General features: G+C 49.6%; 1 long non-coding RNA gene across 1 annotated transcript; it reads left to right on the top strand.

Annotated features, from left to right (window-relative positions):
* The first annotated feature begins 11,683 nt into the window (after nt 1–11,683).
* Nucleotides 11,684–16,424, top strand: LOC142925133 (uncharacterized). Its single transcript, XR_012942221.1, has 2 exons — nt 11,684–11,774; nt 16,276–16,424. It is a non-coding gene; the product is annotated as an uncharacterized LOC142925133 (long non-coding RNA).
* The last annotated feature ends 1,511 nt before the right edge of the window (nt 16,425–17,935 follow it).

The following is a 17,935-nucleotide window of genomic DNA, read 5'->3' as shown; positions in this document are numbered from 1 at the left end:
GTCCGGGTTCACGCCGCACTATGCCGACAAACTGCTCCACCGCTTCTCCACGGCGCGCACACACGAAGACAAAGATCCCCCGGATAGGCTTAACAGACTGTTGGGGCAAGTGCTGTTAGCGAGCACCTATGAAGGCCGGCACGGCACACGAGGGGGTGGGGTGGCCAGCACCACGCCCGGCCGCCTTTGTCTCCCTAGTGGCGATATTTACACACCGTGCCAGGTGCGCATTTGAGGCTGAGTCGATCTAGGGGAGGCCCAGGACCTGTTTAAGATAATCTTCAATGGTGTTGGCCGTGAGCAGGAATCGAACTCGGGTGGTCGGGTTCGTAGCACACACACACACACAAAGATAAAGACAGAGATCCCCCGTGTATAGTCTCAACATACTTTTGGAGCAAGTGCTGTTAGCGAGTAGCAGCCGGAACAGCACACGAGGGGGGGGGGGGGGGTTGGGTGGCCAGCGCCACGCCCGGCCGCCTTCGTCTCCCCCCACCCCCACCCCGAGTTGTTAGACATCACCTTGAGGGTCGAGCAGTGGTAGTGGCCAGTGCCCGTGTCGACGGAGCGTCGGCCAGGGGGGCGCGCGAACGCTCACGGGCCCAGGGGAGACGGAGCGAGGGGTTCATCCCCGTGCCGCATCAGCGATGTGGGGCCCTTGCATCCGCGAGACCGTGAAGAGATGGCGACGGCTTGGGGAGGCCTTCATCCAGCAGTGGATTGACCCTGCCCGCTGACTTCTGTTGATGATATTAATCTATTGAAGCTGTCGAATCACGCTATTTGACGATGGCAATCTTAACGAGAGTTCAAGGCGAGATGTCACCCCTTGACATGAATGCACGTGGACATTACAGCCCCGTTGAACCATGAACCCGAGCCATTCGTTCCGCGGCACGCGGCGCGAAACGTCGGGCATCATACCGAACAACACGCGATACAACCCGAAAACCTTCAGATGAACAGCACGACCGCCAACACCTCAACCTTCGTAAAAGTCGCCTAACCCAGTCGAAGGATGGAGCGGTGGCACAGTGGTTAGCGCACTACGCTGTGAACCAGTCAAACCGAGCTTGACTCCTGGCCACGGCTAACATCAGTGACGAGCGATTCGTCTAAACCGGTTCCGTGTCCCTACCCCTCCCACCACCAACCCGTACTGACGAGCGGGGTGAAGTATGGTCAAACAGCCCACACGGGCGATCCGGCACCAGAAGGCATATTCATCCAGCAGTGGAGTGTGACAAAAGTGCTGTCTTATCACTTAGCTTAAGTAATTAAGCCCATATTAGAGAACAAATACATATCAAACGCCAAAGCTCACTCAAACATCATTCGTCACCGGAATTGAGACTCAATTAAGGCACAAACGCCACATGCAACAAAAAGCCTGCGATTCCAATTAAACGGGTGTCACTAAAATCGTACGCAAACACATTAAGCCGTGACCCCCCATCACACCCCCAAATTCAATCAGACACGCAAGTAGGGCACTAACACCAATTTAAGGGACGCGGGACACCGCGAGAAACACTCCAATCCCAGTTAAGCCGATTGAGACATTAAGCCCCAATTAACCCCTGACCCGAGTCAAGGCTCCGATTCTCAGGTTCCGGGGTTCGCGCTGTATGTTCGCGACGCACGGCGCGAACAGACGGCCGCCGGGTACACACACATACAAAGATCCCCCATATAGCCTTACCAGACTGTAGGGGCAAGTGCTGTTAGCGAGCACCTATGAAGGCCGGAACGGTACACGAGGGGGTGGGTGGCCAGCACCACGCCCGACCGCCTTTGTCTCCCTAGTGGCAATGTTTACACACCGCACCAGGTACTCATTTGAGGCTGAGTCGACCTAGGGGAGGCCCGGGACCGGTTCAGATAATCGTCACTGGTGTTGGCCGTGAGCGGGAATCGGACCCGGGTCGCCAGGTTCATAGCGCAGCGCGCTAACCGCTACACTATCGCTCCCCACACACATACACACACGTGCGCACACACACAGTGTACGCATGGCTGTGTGTACACTATTTGTGTGCGTGTGTTTACACACACGGGGGACACAGCGAGTGCACGCATAGTACTCACTGAACGGTTGTGTGTACACACGTGGTACACAGGGTAACACAAAAGCTACATAAACAGTATGCCTGTAGACTGCAGAGCGTTGTGTACACCACACTGGGTTGTGTACACGTTATACCGCGCTAACATCAACAGTGACTTCGTGACGAGTGAGTTGTACTGTATTTTTGAACCGGGCCTATGGCCCCTACAGAGCCAAACAACTCCTCCTTCCTCCTCTTCAGCAGCCCGCACTGACGACCAGCGTGGGGAAGGATGCACGCGCAAGCAACCCTCGTGACGCCGTAATGATACGGCTCATCCGTGCACCACAAGGGCCGTCAACATGTTCACGTTTCTAAGTAATAATAATGTTGTTGTTATCATTATTTAGGACGCCAGTAACACCTCTAAGCCCGTCAAATATCCGCTTTCTACCGGCTTTAGTGTCCGTCACACCCCGCGGGTCGACTCAAACGAGTACCTGGTACGATGTATAATAAAAAAAAAACATCGCCACGAGGGAGACAAAGGCGACCGAGCGTGGTGCTAGCCACTGGTCACCGCCCCCCGTGTGCCGTTCCGGACTTCACAGGTGCTACTCCCTAACAGCACTTGCCCCAACGGTCTGTTCGAGCTATACGGGGGATCTTTGTCTCTGTGTAGCGCGCGAGAATTTAAAGGGACTGACATTGACCCGCGTCGTCTGGGTGAGCAAGCGAACCCTGGACCCGTTTCGACCTTCTGGACTCATCAGCAGGGCCAGGCTTGTGAAACAAATACTCCGCGTGCCGGGTTCCTGTGCCAGCAGTCACGTGATTGACGTGCGTGATCAGGCATTGAACTTATTAACGTAGCTTTAGTGCCGGATTAAGCTGGTGCATGGGCTCTAGCATATGTTATAAAGGGGCCCTACATTAAAAAATACGAATATTAAAACACAATTATTTTACTTGCATAACAAAGTAATTGTATTTTTCATTTGCTATACAGCTAGCGAATACGACAAATCGTTAACCTTAAACACCCAGTCGTTCATAAAAGTCGAAGGCGGTATAGTTCTATAGTAATAGAGCAAGTGCAGAATCCCTGAACCGGAAGTGATAGCTTGAAAGCATTTAGCGCGGGGCCCTTGAAAGTGCGAGGCCCGTAGTTACATGTGTAGTAGCTGCTGCACGTGTAGTAGCTGCTGCACGTGTAGTAGCTGCTGCACGTGTAGTAGCTGCTGCACGTGTAGTAGCTGCTGCACGTGTAGTAGCTGCTGCACGTGTAGTAGCTGCTGCATGTAGTAGCTGCTGCACGTGTAGCTGCTGCATGTAGTAGCTACTACATGTGTAGCTGAATGTAGTAGCTACTACATGTGTAGCTACTACATGTGCGTGTAGCTACTTTTGCTACTCGGATAATCCGGCACTGCATAGCTTAGCGGTCGTGATGACCTCTCCACACACGCGCGCACACGCACGCGACTATTATTATACGGTAATATTCGCCCGCAGCGGGATGCTATTTCACTGGCGGTGAATCGAGGCGAATTGCTTGGTTCACTGATGATGGGACTCGTTTTTGTGTGTGTGATGTTTTTAGTTTACAAGCAACGAAATTCGGTCAAATGTCTACCAATGTTTAGCCCTTCTCAAACAATCGTTTCTCGCCCACATTCTAACGTTGCATATGAGAGCGTTTATTGGCGCGTGTCACGTCCCCGTACACAAGTGAAGTGTTTTATATCGTGTCTGTGTGTGTGTATTGTGGGGGAGTGGTCATGTAGTGGTTAACGCGCTGCGCTACGAACCCGCCCACCCGAGTTCCATTCCCGCTCACGGCCAACACCGTTAACGATTATTTGAACCGGTCATGGGCTTCCCCTGGATCGACTCAGCCTCAAATGAGTACCTGGTGCGGTGTGTAGTAATCGCCACTCGGGAGACAAAGGCGTCCGGGCGTGGTGCTGCCCATCCACTCCCGCGTGTGCCGTGCCGGCCTTCAAAGGCGCTAGCGAAGAGCACTTGCCCCAACAGTCTGTGTAGGCTACACGGGGGATCTTTGTTTATTGTGTATCATCTCAGTCAGTAGACACATGGCACCTGGGTCTGTCCCGTGACCTCCTGCCAGCGGATGTTCGACACTTCACGTGGCACTTCAGGTGCACCTAGCCTGGCACAAGCGTCGTGGTTAAGTCACCGCCACTGAATGGCGGTTGTTGTGTAAAGATTGTGAGATTGTTGCGTACCGTCTGCCGGCCTTGATACAAACTGTGTCGGTCTCTTGTGGATGTTGTGTCAATGTCGCGTGTGATATATAGCGAGCGTATTGTGTGCACACAAACGGTAGTGCCTTTACATTTTGTATATATAAAAGTATGTGTTGTGAATAACGTGTGCAGCCTGTCAAGTGTATGCAAATATTTGTTGTATATTAATATAGACAGTGTATTATTGTGCTTATTCTGTTTGACTATAGTGTGTACATGTTGTTTTGTTATTATTGTGCATCGGTCGTGTGAATTAGTATCGTGTCCACATCGTGTTTATGGTGCGTGTGTGTATATTGCGTGTTTATATGATCAATGTGTTTATTATCGCGCGTTATGGTGTGCGATTATGATTTTAATACGTTGACTTTGTATACTGTGTATATATGTGTATGCTTACAATGTACATGTGAGAGCGGTAGTGTAGCGGTTAGCGCGTTGCGCTAAGAACGTGGCGACCCGAGTTCGATTCCCGCTCACGGCCAACACCGGTGACGATTCTCTGAACCGGTCCTGGGCCTCCTCTAGGTCGACTCAGACTCAAGTGATTACCTGGTGCGGTGCGTAAAAACATCGCCACTGGGGAGACAAAGGCAGCCGGGTGTGGTGTTGGCCACCCACCCCTTCGTGTGCTGTGCCGGCCTTCATAGGGTGCTCGCTAACAGCACTTGCCCCAACAGTCTGTTAAGGCTAAGCGGGGGATCTTTGTCTTCGTTGACAATGTGTGCGTACACTGTTTGTACATTCGCTTTATGCGTCTTGAATGTCGTGCGGTCAGTGTCATAGGAATGTTTTGCCAATGTTCAAAGTATGAAAAATAAAAATATGTTTTTTTTACCCTTTCTGACAATAAAACAGGCGTTTGAACACCTTAACAAATGTTCTATTGACAGAAAAGGTAAAACCTAATTATTATTTTTATTATTTTGATACTGCCCAAAAAGGTATCCCATGATACTGCTGCTCGTCCCGAGCTCTCAATGCTCTCTGACACGTGTGGCATTGTCTTTGTGCTGTTCGCCTTTTGTCGCTGGTCGCTGGTCTGACACTGCTCGTGAGACGAGTCCATAAAGAACGCCGCTGCTGTGTTTGGTGTAGGCCAAACAGTTTCAAAGGCAATGCATCATATATTCATTATCAGAGCATGTTCGTTTGCAATGTTCACCGCAAGTACTGTCGTTAATGCAGTGCTTGATTCCTTGAAAAAGGGTATCCATTCTGTGTTTGAACATCTTAACATAGCTCCTGCTGTATTTCCAGGCAGGGTAAACACACGTTAGTATGTTTCATAGTAAGTATCAGCACCGGGGAAGACAAAAGCGGCCGGGCGTGGTGCTGTCACGCAACTCCTTTGTTGTACGAAGTGACGGATAACGTGACGGCCTTAATAATGCTCGCAAACAACACTTGCCCCAGCAGGCTATAAGGGGGATCTTTATCTCTGTCGTTTTGTACATAGGTGTGTAAATGTGAGCGGGTGTGGATGTATACATGCATCTGCACCTCCGATTAGCCCACGGTTGGCTACGTACGGTGCGAAAGACGTTCAACGTACATAGTGCACCTCGTCTGGCACAAGCGGCGTGGTGTATGTATATGGCTGTTGAATTTACTTCGCGCTGTACGTAGCCAACCGTGCTAATAGGAGGTGCGGGGGAAGGACAACAAACGAAACACAAAACGCAGTTCTAAAGACTGAGCTTTCCATCGTGACGATGTAAAAGTGCATCGCTCCATCGGCTTCCTAATATCGGAAGGAAGAGCGATTCAGACGGCCGCTGATGGCGCATCTGAAACCACGCGTCTTTGTTCGATGGATAGAGGGGGCGCGGTACGGGCTGGAGAAGAGATGGACTGATGCGGTACAGGAGAATGTGGAGCTGAGTGGACTTGCCGATGGCTGGTGCCAGCGTTGTCAAAATCAGCCTCGATGGAGATTGTTCTGGGCAGTTGGAGGCAGTCGCCCTTCCAACAATAGCGGAGGGTAAAGGAGCGACGCTCACAACAACGAGCGGAGCGCCGGGCGAAAAAAAACGGACATCAATTTGGCACAGTAAGGATCACAGCTGGTTCATCTTCCAGTCATCTCAGTCAGTCAACTCATGTCAGTTGGGTCTGTCCTCCAGCCAGCAGTGAGCCTTCGACACTTCACGTGGCCTCAGAGTGCACCTAGCCTGGCGCAAGTGCCGTGCTGACCTCGCAACCACTTGGTGGCGATCCCCTTTCATGGCCAACAACATTGGTTCTGTGCCTCCCCTAGGTCAACTCAGCCTTGAATGAGTACCTTGTGCGGTGTGTTAACATAATAAGCACTGGCCACCCTCTAGTGCCGTGCCGGCCTTCATAGGTGCTCGCTAACAGCACTTGCCCCAACAGTCTGTTAAGTCTGCTCGCTAACAGCACTTGCCCTAACAGTATGCTCAAGGTGCTCGCTAACAGCACTTGCCCCAACAGTCTGTTAAGTGTGCTCGCTAACAGCACTTGCCCTAACAGTCTGCTGAAGGTGCTCACTAACAGCACTTGCCCTAACAGTCTGTTAAGTGTGCTCGCTAACAGCACTTGCCCTAACAATCTGCTGAAGGTGCTCGCGAACAGCACTTGCCCCAACAGTCTGTTAAGTATGCTCGCTAACAGCACTTGCCCTAACAGTCTGCTGAAGGTGCTCGCTAACAGCACTTGCCCTAACAGTCTGTTAAGTGTGCTCGCTAACAGCACTTGCCCTAACGGTCTGTTGAAGGTGCTCGCTAACAGCACTTGCCCTAACAGTCTGTTAAGTGTGCTCGCTAACAGCACTTGCCCTAACAGTCTGCTGAAGGTGCTCGCTAACAGCACTTGCCCTAACAGTCTGTTGAAGGTGCTCGCGAACAGCACTTGCCCCAACAGTCTGGTAAGTGTGCTCGCTAACAGCACTTGCCCTAACAGTCTGCTGAAGGTGCTCGCTAACAGCACTTGCCCTAACAGTCTGTTAAGTGTGCTCGCTAACAGCACTTGCCCTAACAGTCTGCTGAAGGTGCTCGCTAACAGCACTTGCCCTAACAGTCTGTTAAGTGTGCTCGCTAACAACACTTGCCCTAACAGTCTGCTGAAGGTGCTCGCTAACAGCACTTGCCCTAACAGTCTGTTGAAGGTGCTCGCTAACAGCACATGCCCTAACAGTCTGTTAAGTGTGCTCGCTAACAGCACTTGCCCTAACAGTCTGCTGAAGGTGCTCGCTAACAGCACTTGCCCTAACAGTCTCTTGAAGGTGCTCGCTAACAGGACTTGCCCTAACAGTCTGCTGAAGGTGCTCGCGAACAGCACTTGCCCTAACAGTCTGTTGAAGGTGCTCGCGAACAGCACTTGCCCTAACAATCTGCTGAAGGTGCTCGCTAACAGCACTTGCCCTAACAGTCTGTTGAAGGTGCTCGCGAACAGCACTTGCCCCAACAGTCGGTTAAGTGTGCTCGCTAACAGCACTTACCCTAACACTCTGCTGAAGGTGCTCGCGAACAGCACTTGCCCTAACAGTCTGTTAAGTGTGCTCGCTAACAGCACTTGCCCCAACAGTCTGCTGAAGGTGCTCGCGAACAGCACTTGCCCCAACAGTCTGCTGAAGGCTATACGAAGGGACCCGCGTCTCTGTGTACGTGTGAGTAAGCCCTTGATGGCCCTGTGTGTGTCTGGACTTGTAACAAAGACGAAGGCGAACACGCGCGCAAGCCACACACCACCGCACGACGAATACTCCGAGACCGCCTGCGCGCTGCAGACTCTGACAAGTCTGCGTTCATCATGACAAATTATTCACTGTCCGCCAGGGGCACTTTCAAACAATTTAGGCAAAACATGTTTTCAGGCCTTTAGTGTAGCTGTATCGTAAAAAAAACAATGTACACATCAACACACGGACAAAGATGCCAGTCTGGCCTCGTACACCGTTGAGACGGGTGCTCTGAGCGCGCGCCTATTATGTTCGACAAGACAAATGAGTCGATCGTGTGACCGACCCATCACCAGAATGAGAATGCTTATTTACGGTGGAGAAATCCGATGAGCTATAAAGCTCTTTTATTCACAGACGTCCAGCAAGGGGCACGGGCTCAGAACGTTACAACAACAAACAGTACAACAACACGATATGACTGTAAAGTATAATAAAGTTAAATACATCACTTAAACAAATATAAAAATAAAACGAAAACTATTTTTTCTCATACCAGGTAAACCCAGACCGCCTTTGTCTCCCCAGTGATGAAGTTTGAACACTGCACCAGGCACTCATTTAAGACTGGGCCGATATTAGGCGAGGCCGGTCCATATAATGGACATCTGTGAAAAAGAGCTTCACAGCTCATCGGATTCCTTCAGTATAAAATAAAAATTCAGATTTTCAGATAATCGCTCGTATAGCCCGAGTGGCCCGTTGAGGCAAGCGTGTGTTAGCGAGCACCTATTCAGGCCGGCCCGGCACGCAAAGGCGATGGATGATGTGGCCAGCACCACGCCCGGCCGTCTTTGTCTCCCTAATGGCGATGTTTACGACGCTCCGCACCAAGCACCCTACTCATTTGAGGCTGTCGACCCATCATCACTGCGCCACCGCTCCCCACACGGGCAGGACGCGAGAGGGCAGCACTGAGACCCCTCCCGCGCCTACTCCGCCCCCACCACCTCAGAGACCCCCCCCCCCCTCCACACACCACCTTCCCTCCACTTCCCTTCCGCCCCTGCATCCCGCGAACCGACCCGGCCCCCCACACGAGACCATTACATTGGTGGGGGTAAGGCGATGATTCACACCCATAAAATTGCTCGAGAGAAGAATCGATTGTTTGCGATGTTATCGTGAAGGTAGCGGCCTCTGGTGGCTGGAGGGGGGCACGTGATCTCGTGCGCCTTCGCGTGGGAAGACGTGGCTTATGACGCGCTAGATTCCGCTACCATTTATCGTGATCTTAACAATCGATGTGAATTCGATTCATCGTCACAGCCCTGCTCAAAACCTTGTAACAGCAACGGCAAAGCATTAATCAGCAGGGAGACAAAGGCGGCCGGGCATAGTCATGGTCATCCTCGTGTGCCGGCCTTTATAGGTCCTGGCTAACAGCACTTGCCCCAACAGTCTGTTAAGACTATACGAGAGGTCTTTGTGTGCTGTACGTGTGTGTAACAGTGGAACGCGGCAGTGTTGTGAGTGGTTAGTGCACTGCGCTCCAAACCTGACCACTCGAGTTCAATTCCCGGTCACGGCTGACATCAGTGGCGACTGATACCTGAATAGGTCCTGGGCATCATCCAGACCGACTCAGTCCTAAATGAGTACCTGGCGCGGTGTGTAAACATAAGCAATGTGGAGACAAAGGCGGCCGGGCGTGGTGCTCACCACTCTCCCCCTTGCGCCCTGCCAGCCTTAATAGGTGCTCGCGAACAACATTTGCCCCAATAGTCTGTTAAACACTTTGTCGGGAACCTTTTGGCTTTGTGTTAACAGGGAGGCTCGTGAAGGACGCTGCTACAGGGCAATTGGAGGCAGTCGCCCTCCTACAACAGCGGAGGGCAGAGGAGCGACGCTTACAACAACGAGCGGAGCGCCGGGCGGATAAAATGCAGCGACGGGATACAGTCAACCAACCCATTGTATCTGTGTCCGTCCCGTAACCTCCTGCACCTAGCCTGGCACAGCAGTCAACCCATGACACTTTGAGTCTGTCCCTTGACCGTTTCCTGGAAGTAGCGAGCCTTCGAGACTTCACGTGGCAGCCTCAAAGTGCACCTAGCCTGGCACAATCTCCGTGGTGACATCGCCGCCGCCACTTGGTGTCGAATTGCGGTTGATGTTGTGTGTTTTGTGCGTGTATGCTTTGCGTTTGTAACGATATACTACGCGAATATATGCACCTGTGTTGTGTGACTATGTTGTGTGCATGGACATCCTGTGTGCGTTGTGGTGACTTTGTTGATTGGTGTGTGCATCGTGTCTGTGTGTTATGTCTATAGTGACCATGTTGGTTTGTGTGTGTTGTGGTAATAGTGGCTGTTGTTTGGTTTGTGTATGTATCATGTGTGTGTGTTGTGGTGTCAGTGGCGATGTTGTTTAGTGTATGTGTGTGTTGTGGTGTCAGTGGCGATGTTGTTTAGTGTCTGTGTGTGTTGTGGTGTAAGTGGCGATGTTGTGTAGTGTGTGTTGTGTCAGTGGCGATGTTGTTTAGTGTGTGTGTGTTGTGTCAGTGGCGATGCTGTTTAGTGTGTGTGTGTTGTGGTGTCAGTGGCGATGTTGTTTAGTGTCTGTGTGTGTGTTGTGTCAGTGGCGATGTTGTTTAGTGTCTGCGTGTGTTGTGGTGTCAGTGGCGATGTTGTTTAGTGTCTGTGTGTTGTGGTGTCAGTGGCGATGTTGTTTAGTATCTGTGTGTGTTGTGGTGTCAGTGGCGATGTTGTTTAGTGTGTGTGTGTTGTGTCAGTGGCGATGTTGTTTAGTGTCTGTTGTGGTGTCAGTGGCGATGTTGTTTAGTATCTGTGTGTGTTGTGTCAGTGGCGATGTTGTTTAGTGTCTGTGTGTGTGTTGTGGTGTCAGTGGCGATGTTGTTTAGTGTGTGTGTGTTGTGTCAGTGGCGATGTTGTTTAGTGTCTGTTGTGGTGTCAGTGGCGATGTTGTTTAGTATCTGTGTGTGTTGTGTCAGTGGCGATGTTGTTTAGTGTCTGTGTGTGTGTTGTGGTGTCAGTGGCGATGTTGTTTAGTGTGTGTGTTGTGGTGTAAGTGGCGATGTTGTTTAGTGTGTGTGTGTGTTGTGGTGTCAGTGGCGATGTTGTTTAGTGTCTATGTGTGTAAGACATATCAGCCTCAAACGTTCACAAATAGCGCGTGCCATCCAGAGTAAACGAATCACGCCCCGCATTATAGAACAGCAGCGACCAAGCTGCGTGCTGGCGAGGCAGACACCGTGTGAGCGCGGCACCCACTCCCGCCTGCCGATTTCGAGAGAGAGCTACCCAGAGCCCCCGTGGATGACTCGGACCCTCGTTCGCGACGTGGCCACGGTGAGCGTGGAAGAGGAGGACAAATACCGCCCCCTCCGCCCTGGCGAGCTCTCTCCGTGCGAGCGAGAGAGCGATCGCAGGGTCCGCGTGCGCCGCTACATTTTGTGCGCGCGCGCACTTCCAACTTCTTCCGCGCCGTACGTAGCCGAGCGCGCTGATCGGAGGCGCGCGAGCTCATTGCTACCGCTTTGATGTCGTGCGTGTCACAGGTAGGCTGACACGCCAATGCGGCGCTGTCTAAGCGCCTACCGATGTCTAGGCGCCTACCGCTCAGTGCCTACCGCTGTCTAAGCGTCTACCTGTCCGGCGCTATCCGCTTACCTTCTTCACACCTCCACGCGAGTTGGGGTAGCGGGGGAGCTGGTTGACGAAGGAGGAAGTAGGAGGTGGGGGGGGGCTGACGGCCCCCCCGTGGGTGTCCATCTGTCCCGCGGGCGAGTCGGTGAGTAGGCGAGTAGGCGAGTTGGTGAGTCGGTGAGTTGGTGAGTAGGCGAGTAGGCGAGTTGGTGAGTCGGCGAGTTGGCAAGTTGGTGAGTCGGAGAGTAGGCGAGTTGGTGAGTAGGCGAGTCGGTGAGTTGGTGAGTTGGTGAGTAGGCGAGTAGGCGAGTTGGTGAGTTGGTGAGTAGGTGAGTTGGTGAGTAGGCGAGTCGGTTAGTTAGTGAGTAGGCGAGTCGGTGAGTTGGTGAGTAGGCGAGTAGGCGAGTTGGTGAGTTGGTGAGTAGGCGAGTCGGTGAGTTGGTGAGTTGGCGAGTCGGTGAGTAGGCGAGTTGGTGAGTAGGCGAGTTGGTGAGTAGGCGAGTCGGTGAGTTGGTGAGTTGGTGAGTAGGCGAGTAGGCGAGTAGGCGAGTTGGTGAGTAGGCGAGTTGGTGAGTTGGTGAGTAGGCGAGTCGGTTAGTTAGTGAGTAGGCGAGTCGGTGAGTTGGTGAGTAGGCGAGTTGGTGAGTAGGCGAGTTGGTGAATAGGCGAGTCGGTGAGTTGGTGAGTTGGCGAGTCGGTGAGTAGGCGAGTTGGTGAGTAGGCGAGTTGGTGAGTAGGCGAGTCGGTTAGTTGGTGAGTTGGTGATTAGGTGAGTAGGCGAGTTGGTGAGTAGGCGAGTCGATGAGTAGGCGAGTCGGTGAGTTGGTTATTAGGCGAGTCGGTGAGTAGGCGAGTAGGCGAGTTGGTGAGTAGGCGAGTCGGCGAGTTGGTGAGTAGGCGAGTTGGTGAGTAGGCGAGTCGGCGAGTTGGTGAGTAGGCGAGTTGGTAAGTAGGCGAGTCGGCGAGTTGGTGAGTAGGCGAGTCGGTGAGTTGGTGAGTAGGCGAGTCGGTGAGTTGGTGAGTAGGCGAGTTGGTGAGTTGGTGAGTAGGCGAGTCGGTGAGTTGGTGAGTAGGCGAGTCGGTGAGTCGGTGAGTAGGCGAGTTGGTGAGTAGGCGAGTTGGTGAATAGGCGAGTCGGTGAGTTGGTGAGTAGGCGAGTCAGCGAGTTGGCGAGTAGGCGAGTCGGTGAGTTGGTGAGTAGGCGAGTCGGTGAGTTGGTGAGCAGGCGAGTTGGTGAGTAGGCGAGTTTTGAGTTGGTGAGTAGGCGAGTTGGTGAGTCGGTGAGTAGGCGAGTCGGTGAGTAGGCGAGTCGGCGAGTCGGTGAGTAGGTGAGGAGGTGTAATCCGAACTGGTCGCGAGCCAAGTCGAGAAGACTTCGTCCCCATGGAACTTCCTTCGTCATCATAATCTTCGTCATCATCTTCATCATCATCTTCGTCATCATCTTCGTCCCTCTTCTGTCTGTCTATGTGTGTGTGTCTGTCTATGTGTGTGTCTTTGTCTATGTGTGTCTTTGTCTATGTGTGTCTATCTATGTGTGTGTCTTTGTCTATGTGTGTCTCTGTCTGTGTCTTTGTCTATGTGTGTGTGTTTTTGTCTATGTGTGTGTGTCTTTGTCTATGTGTGTGTGTCTTTGTCTATGTGTGTGTCTTTGTCTATGTGTGTGTATTTGTCTATGTGTGTGTCTTTGTCTATGTGTGTCTGTCTATGTGTGTGTGTCTTTGTCAATGTGTGTGTCTTTGTCTGTGTGTGTCTATGTGTGTCTTTGTCTATGTGTGTGTGTATCTTTGTCTATGTGTGTGTGTCTTTGTCTATGTGTGTGTGTGCATTTGTCTATGTGTGTGTGTCTTTTTCTATGTGTATCTTTGTCTATGTGTGTCTTTGTCTATGTGTGTCTGTCTATGTTTGTGTGTCTTTGTCTATGTGTGTCTTTGTCTATGTGTGTGTGTCTTTGTCTATGTGTGTGTGTCTTTGTCTATGTGTGTGTGTCTTTGTCTATGTGTGTCTTTGTCAATGTGTGTATGTCTTTGTCTGTGTGTGTGTCTTTGTCTATGTGTGTGTGTATTTGTCTATGTGTGTGTGTCTTTGTCTATGTGTGTGTCTTTGTCTATGTGTGAGTGTGTCTTTGTGTGTGTCTTTGTCTGTGTGTCTTTGTCTATGTGTGCGTGTCTTTGTCTATGTGTCTATGTGTGTGTGTTATGTGTGTCTTTGTCTATGTGTGTGTCTATGTGTGTCTTTGTCTATGTGTGTGTGTCTTTGTCTATGTGTGTCTTTGTCTATGTGTGTATATGTCTATGTGTGTGTGTATTTGTCTATGTGTGTATTTGTCTATGTGTGTGTGTCTATGTATATGTATGTGTGTATTTGTCTATGTGTGTATTTGTCTATGTGTGTGTCTTTGTCTATGTATGTGTGTCTTTGTCTAAGTGTGTCTTTGTATAAGTGTGTGTCTATGTCTATGTGTGTGTATTTGTCTATGTGTGTATTTGTCTATGTGTGTGTGTCTTTGTCTATGTGTGTGTCTTTGTCTATGTGTGTGTGTCTATGTGTGTCTTTGTCTGTGTCTTTGTCTATGTGTGGCTTTGTCTATGTGTGTCTTTGTCTATGTGTGTGTGTCTTTGTCTATGTGTGTCTTTGTCTATGTGTGTGTGTCTTTGTCTATGTGTGTGTGTCTTTGTCTATGTGTGTATTTGTCTATGTGTGTGTCTTTGTCTATGTGTGTCTTTGTCTATGTGTGCGTGTGTTTTTGTGTGACCTCCAGGTGCACCCTGCCTGGCACATGCTTTGCGGTGACATCACCGCCACTTAGTGGCGAATGGCTGCTATTATTTTGTATGGCTATGTGTATGTTTGTATGTGTCTATGCGTGTGTGTCAACGTGTATCTGCATGTCTCTACGTATATGTCTACGCGTGTGTCTATGTGTGCATGTCTTTGTGTGTTTCTATGTAGGGGGGAGTGGTAGCGCGCTACGCTACGAACTCAGCAACCCAAGTTCGATTCCCGCTCACGGCCAACACCGGTGACGATTATCTGAACCGGTCCTGGGCCTCCCCTAGGTCGACTTAGCCTCAAATGAGTACCTGCTGCGGTGTGTAAACATCACCACTGGGGAGACAAAGGTGGCCGGGTGTGGTGCTGGCCACCCACCCCCTCGTGTGCCGTGCTGGCCTTCAAAGGTGCTCGCTAACAGCACTTGTTCCAAAAGTCTGTTCAGGTTATAAGGGGGAGTTGTCTTTGTCTATGTGTGTGTCTATGTGTGTGCCGATATGTCTATGTGTCTGTCTATGTATGTGTTTTATGTCTATGTGTGTCTCTGTGTATCTATGTGTGTGTTTATGTATGTGTGTCTATTTCTACGTGTGTCTGTGGGTGTGTGTCTTCGTGTCTGTCTGTGTCTATGTCTACGTGTCTGTGTGTCTACGTGTCTGTCTGTGTGTCTACGTGTCTATCTATCGTTGTATCTACGTGTCTATCTATCTGTGTCTGTGTGTATATCTATCTGTGTGTCTACGTGTCTATCTACGTGTTTGTCTGTGTGTATGTCTACGTGTCTGTGTGTCTACGTGTCTGTCTGTCTACGTGTCTGTGTGTATGTCTATCTGTGTGTCTACGTGTCTATCTACGCGTCTGTCTATCTGTGTGTATGTCTACGTGTCTGTGTGTCTACGTGTCTGTCTGTCTGTGTGTCTACGTGTCTGTGTGTCTGTGTGTATATCTATCTGTGTGTCTACGTGTCTGTCTATCTGTCTGTCTGTGTGTCTACGTGTCTATGTATCTGTTTGTATATCTATCTATCTGTGTGTCTGTGTGTATATCTGTGTGTCTACGTGTCTATCTACGCGTCTGTCTGTCTGTGTGTGTGTATGTCTACGTGTCTGTGTGTCTATGTGTCTGTCTGTCTGTGTGTCTACGTGTCTGTCTGTCTGTGTGTATACGTGTCTGTGTGTCTGTATATCTATCTGTGTGTTTTTTTCTATATCTATCTGTGTGTCTACGTGTCTATCTACGCGTCTGTCTGTGTGTATGTCTACGTGTCTGTGTGTCTACGTGTCTATCGACGTGTCTCTCTATCTGTGTTTATCTATCTGTGTATATGTGTGTCTATCTACGTGTCTGTGTGTCTGTGTGTCTGTGTGTCTATCTACGTGTCTGTGTGTCTACGTGTCTGTCTGTGTCTACGTGTCTATCTACTGGCTCTCTATCTGTGTATATCTATCTGTGTGTCTGTGTGTCTATCTACGTGTCTGTGTGTCTGTGTGTCTATCTGTGTGTCTATCTACGTGTCTGTGTGTCTATCTATCTGTGTGTCTATCTATCTGTGTGTCTGTGTGTCTATCTACATGTCTATCTACGTGTCTGTGTGTCTGTGTGTGTTTGGTCCCGCGCCGAGAGTCGTGGAACCTCACGCGAGCGCGCGCACCGAGGAAGGAACCCGCGTGGGATGCCAAATTGGGGGGCTCCGCGTTCGGGGAGGAGGGAGGGGGGGCGAGCCAGGCGGCGGCAGACAGCCAATGGGACGCGAAGAAGACTCGTAAAGTTTTATCGCAAAGTTGTAAATTTTCATAAAAGCGGCAATGGATTCACCCCCCCCCCTCTCTCTCATTCTCTACCCCCCCCCCCTCTCCATTCCGGGCTCCTCGTAGCTGCAGTCCGCCGCCATCTTCAGCACCAAGGCTGCTGCTGCTTACACCTCTCAAGCTCGACTCTCGTCTCTGTCATTCATTCGGTCATTCGGTCATGGGTTCTCTGTTTCTGCGGTGAATTACCGTCATTAAATGGTCTATTAACACGATCCGTTATTGTTAATGTTGTTATTTCAACGACGCGTGCATTAAATAATGAGTGCAGGGGCGTGCGTTACTTTGATCTTTCAACGATCCATTCATTCATTCCAGTAATTTATTTTTTAAAAATCTGTGTACATTCGTTGTTTTAATCATCCAATCAACAGACGATAACACATATGTTATCTATCCATTCAATTGGGCACTCATTCGTGTTTTATTTAATATTTTCACCTATTCGTCTTCTGTAATCTTTACATTATTAAAATTCGTTCAATAATAATAATAACGCCAACAGAAACCTCAACACGGTCGTTGCATAATACTGTGGCCCTAAAAGGAACAATGCTTAATGAGCGACGTTTCAGGCAACGGCCCTTCTTCATGAAACGTTCATTATATATTTATATATTCCTTTTAAGACCACATTATTATTGACGAATGTGTTGAAAATGTCAATTGTGCTTGTGCACCACTGACAACACAACGTAAATTCATTCATGCTTTCCATGGTCAGTGAACTCAATTGATTATTCACTTTATTACTTCAATCATTAATTCAATAGGCCATTCGTTCATTGTATTCGTTCTTGCAATCGATCATTACATTCAGTATAGGGTATTGATTAAACGATTGATTGTAGAGGTTATTCATGACTATTTCATTCACTTGTGACATTTGAGAATGTTGCCATTCGCTTGTGACATACGTAATGTGTTAGTTTTTTCAATCAGTGGTTAATTTGTGAATGTTGTCATTTGTCCAATATGGTATGTCCATGCAATGTATAATTCGTGAATTTAGTAGCTTATTTCAAGTATTCATTAACCATATCGATCATTCATACAGCAGGTGATTATTGCATTCATTAAGGCATTGCCTGTGTCATGAATTCACAAATTCTTTCAATAGGTATTTAATGAATTCAATGTTTTTAGTTCTATCCGTCAATAATGTAACGAATGTTCTAGTTTAAAAAGTATATATTAATAATTAACTTTATTTACAAAAATGCAATCCACTCATTGTAAGAGCAGAGAATGAAACTCCCATTCAATGTGTAAACGGTTGCATTAGAGATGGAGTTGCATCATAAACTAATGCCGTGCACTACTGGTGGCTACAAGAGGTGTCAAAGGTCGAGGCGAATGCTATCTGAGCCAGGTCGCCCTTCCAAAAAGGGGAAACGTTTCAGGTATCTCATAGCTTTAATTCATGTGCAGGTGAAATTAAAATAAAGGATCGTTAGCCGTGGCCGGGGGGGGGTTGAACTAATTTGGCTACGATGTGATGTGCGTGAGTTGTTAACGGACACACCCGAACAAAACTGGAATTAAACTTGGAGAAACCCCCCAAAAAATAGGGGCATTTGTATTTACTTGAACTCAAATAGTGAACTAGGGTTAAACAGCTGTAGACAGTATACGTCAGTTTCTATCATGGCGAGAACTTCAAGGTCAATGTGTCATGGCGCCCAAGGTCATTGATGTCAACACACTCGGTCATCTCTTCTGATAG

The sequence above is a fragment of the Petromyzon marinus genome, chromosome 19, assembly GCF_048934315.1.
Source record: "Petromyzon marinus isolate PM22_M1 ecotype Great Lakes invasive population chromosome 19, UKy_Petmar_22M1.pri1.0, whole genome shotgun sequence".
Classification (NCBI taxonomy): Eukaryota; Metazoa; Chordata; class Hyperoartia; order Petromyzontiformes; family Petromyzontidae; genus Petromyzon; species Petromyzon marinus.
This window is presented reverse-complemented; position numbering and strand designations above follow the sequence as displayed.